Genomic DNA, 4,444 nt, shown 5'->3' with positions numbered 1-4,444 from the left:
AAATATCTCATTTACAAAGCTTTAAAATTATGTTTCGCCCTTATGGAAACAGACTGAAAATTTCGAAAAAACACTGAAAATAAGAGGTTAACGCTCAAATTTGAGTGTTAACCTCTCATTTTCAGTGTTTCTTTGAAAATTTTCAGTGTTTGTTTCCATAAGGACGGGGCCCGGAACATCACAATTTCATCGTTGAGTAGAAAAAGACACAGATTGGCCGCAACCTACGTCCCTCTCTCTCATTTTCATCGACCAACATATCCTATACCACTACACGAATCGCGCAGTCCATTCTCTATTAGCGTTTTCGATTGGGGTGCACTGGCTGCACTCAGTGTCAAGAGCGTGTTCGATTGGCAGTGCCAATGCGCACTTGGCTAGTGTCACGTGTTCATTTGATCGCACGACACTCGCGTAGTGCGCACTCAGTGCGCACTAAGGGGCACGAGATATTTTGACGGTGCCAGTTCAGTGCACGTTTTATCACAGGTAAGGATATACATAGGGACAAGCAAATGTGCGAAGTTGAATTGAAAACGGGATCTTGTCCCTACTCTTAATATCTTTTACTGTGGTTTTGTAACATTTTGTTGAACATTGCTTCAAAGAGAACAAAAACGAGATTCAGCTTTAGCACTGGAAATCTTGGCGTATTCTTTTGAACTTGCACTATTCAGTGCAACTCATGGAACTCGTCCAGTGTTGGTGTGAACTGAGTGCGCACTGGTGCGCACTAACTTTTGCCCAATCGAAAACGCTATATGTCTCCACACAACTTGCATAGCCGCATAAACATATACATAAAGAAAATTATCCAATTGCAGTTCTCTTTTAAAGTCGTACATAAAATGTGATTGGATAATTTTCTTTATGCATACGTTTATGCGGCTATGCAAGTTGTGTGGATGTAGTGATCCAACTTGATCACGGCACGATTGGACACCACCAATCACAGCGACCGGTGCCTAGGAGCCTTGTAGTCTCAATCGCTGTGAGTGGCTCGTGTCCAATTGAGCCGTGTCCAACTGGGTGCCACTCGTGTGGATATACCTTAACACACAGTGCCCCGAAATAAACACAGCCATATTGGATTTTAATCGAATGGGCCCCCCATGATTGGTTGTCCACTCCCCATTACTTTTAGGCTACTGCGCATCCACGGGAACGACACACCTTGTATAATTCCACCATGCTCCGTTACGGACGCGCTCAGTGGATACGTACCATTAAGCCTCGTCTACAATAGTCGCACACTCGTGTACGTGTAAAGGCCCGTCTACAATACACGGAGTAAGAAGTAAGAGTAAGAAATTGACCAATCACAGTCGAATGTGAGAAGAATAATCGACTGTGATTGGTCAATTTCTTACTCTTACTTTTTACTCCGTGTATTGTAGACGGGCCTTAACTCTTTTGCAGAACTTCTGCTACCAGAGTCACACGTACACGAGCTTGTGCTTGTGTGTGTGCTACGGTTGCGCCAGACCGCCGACCGATGACGCTAGTCGCGATGTCGTAAATCGTAACAGAATTTGCATCTCTGGCTCCGTATGACAAGAGCTCTTGCGACTACGACAATCATGCGACTGTATGCGACATTTCTGCGACATTTCATACGACATGCGACACAACTTGTGCGACTATTGTAGACGAGGCTTAATGGTACGTATACACTGAGCGCGTCACGCGTCGCGTCGTCCATCGCGTAAAGGCGCGACTCGAAAGAGAGAAAGAGAGGAGTATAAACTTCACTTTTTTTTTCTTTCGCGTGACGCGCTCAGTGGATACATATCCTAAATGACCTAAATCCAGCATGTGTTCCAAAATTTACTGCTAGTGCTGAAAATGGTGCTTTCTATATGGGCTGCGTTCGAAAACATCACCCGGGTCTCCGTGTATCAACTTATTCTTGTTTAACACTGAGTGAACAACAAAGATAATAAGATTCAGGTGATATTTCCGAACGCAGCCTTGATGACATAAGGGGTGGCACCCAGTTGGACGGCTCAATTGGACACGAGCCACTCACAGCGCTTGAGACTACAAAGCTCCTAAGCACCGGTCGCTGTGATTGGTGGTGTCCAATCGAGCTGTGATCAATCGGGATCACCCCGACACAAGTCGACACGAGTCGGCATAAGCGTTGTTCTATCCTTGTTGACATTCAGAGTGTGATAAAGATAGAACGACACTTGTATCGACTTGTGTCGACTTGTGTCATCAAATGGAAAGCACCCAATGTATAGTATACGAAATTGTAGATTTTCAGCGCTCACAGAGAATTTTGCAACACAGCGTGAGTGAGCGCTCGTTGCTATAGATGTATTCTTTCAGGGGCTCTATTCTTGAAAAGCAACGTATTCGATAACCTAGGGAAATGCTACAGTATATGTTACGTGTACTATAGTATTTCCCTAGACTTTCGTATATATTTCTTTTCACAAATAGAGCCCCTGATCTAAAATGCTGAATGGATGATCTAAAAGAATATACCAATAACAGCGAGCGCCACTCAATTACTGAGTACACTGAATGCAGCCAATTGATCTGTTTTCTGTTCCTGCACTAAACTGTTCTAGAACTCTCTTTCTCGTTTTAAACAAATATCAAACGTATATCTTTCTCACTTTAAGTTCCAAAAGTGTACACTTAACGCTTATAACTCTCGTGGAATCATTTCATCCTTGTCGTTTATCAAATATTAAACAAGGAAAAACGATGCTCACGGGCGTTAAGTGGAACGCAGCCTAGTTCAGCCACAAGGGCTCTATTCTTGAAAAGAAACGTATAAGAAAATCTAGGGAAATGCTACAGTATACGTTACGCCCAGAAACAGACCTAGCGTACATTCGTTTATGCAGCGGTTAGCGCAGTGAGTATCATTAATCTTTATTCAACACTCGATGACTACATTTACACGGCACCCTTAATCGAGTTTAATAACATCCGTAGTTATGAAACTGGCCAATCACAATCATTCCATTCTCCCGAGGAAAAGCTATGATTGGCCAATTTCATAATTACGGATTATTAAACCCGATTAAGCGTGCCGTGTAGCAGAGGTCGATGAACAACAAGGATAAAGTAATACTTCTGCGCTGACCGCTGCACAAACGAATGCACGTCTAATGTCTGTCCAGGGGCTCTATTCTTGAAAAGAAACGTATACGAAAGTCTAGGGAAATACTATAGTATATGTAACGTATACTGTAGCATTTCCCTAGACTTTCGTATACGTTTGTTTTCAAGAATAGAGCCCCATATGCGGTCCATGAGCTCGGATCCTCATACGGGCAACAGCGCTTTGACACAGAGCGCTAATTGGTGAAAAGCCGGTTGTGGGGGTAAAATTTACCCCCATCGCCCGTTTTTCATCAATAAGCGTTCGGTGTCCGGGCTTAATCATCTCGTTTCGATTGAATAGCCATGCGATAAGTGACGGTCTAAAAAAGTCGCCCTGACTATTGTGAGCAGGACGGACGTGTGTCTTGCCTGCTTCGGGTATTGCATCATCTTGCCCACATTTTTTGAAGAGCTTTTCCGGCTTCGACTGTGATTTGCATTACAACATTTTTATTTCATCTATTAAGGTAAATTTTCACGAGCTGCTTTAACCGGCTATTTTAGCAACAAAAAGAATCACGTGATTAAAATCAGGGAATGGAAAGTTACTTTTTAAAAGTAACAAGTTACAGTTACTCGTTACCCAGTAGGAAAAGTAACAAGTTACCATTACTAGTTACCGATTTTTAAAAGTAACTCGTTACAGTTACCGTTACTTGAGAAAGTAACTTTTCGTTATTTTTCCGTTACTTTTTTTTAAATCGACGACCAACAATCACAGCGGACTGGCCTAGAGGCTTCTCTAGTCTCAAGCGCATTGTAAAAAATTGTGTAAAATTATAACTATTATGCTGGATAATTTTGAGATCCACTATAAGTTGTAAACGTCCACACATTTGTAAATTTGCAATATGCAAATAAAAATAATTTCTTGGTTTGGAACTAAGCAGATTGTGGAAGTACAATTACAATGTGTATGTGTAGCTACAGGAACGATAATATGACAATATATTTCGCACTATATATTATTATACATTTAACAACAATACGCGAAAAATTTCTTTTATATTACGTAATATTACTAAAATTTGGATAATTACAGAAAATATTCAAAATATCCTGCTATTTACATAATTTCCAATATAAAATAAGATATATTTACACAATAAAAACAAATTTACATAATTTTTGTGGAATTACATAATTTCTGTAAAATTGTATGATTTTTTTATAATTTTAAAACTAATCATGTAATCTATTTTACATTTATTATATGTGTAAATTTACGAAATTTTTTTACAGTGTAAGTGGCTTGTGTCGCATCGTGTCCAATCATGTGCAAAGTAACGATAAAAGTAACTGTAAAATTCGTTACCGTTAC

The sequence above is a fragment of the Trachymyrmex cornetzi genome, unplaced genomic scaffold, assembly GCF_001594075.2.
Source record: "Trachymyrmex cornetzi isolate Tcor2-1 unplaced genomic scaffold, Tcor1.1 scaffold279, whole genome shotgun sequence".
In the NCBI taxonomy this organism is placed as follows: Eukaryota; Metazoa; Arthropoda; class Insecta; order Hymenoptera; family Formicidae; genus Trachymyrmex; species Trachymyrmex cornetzi.
The sequence above is the reverse complement of the archived record's forward strand: the minus strand, read 5'-3'. Positions refer to the sequence as shown.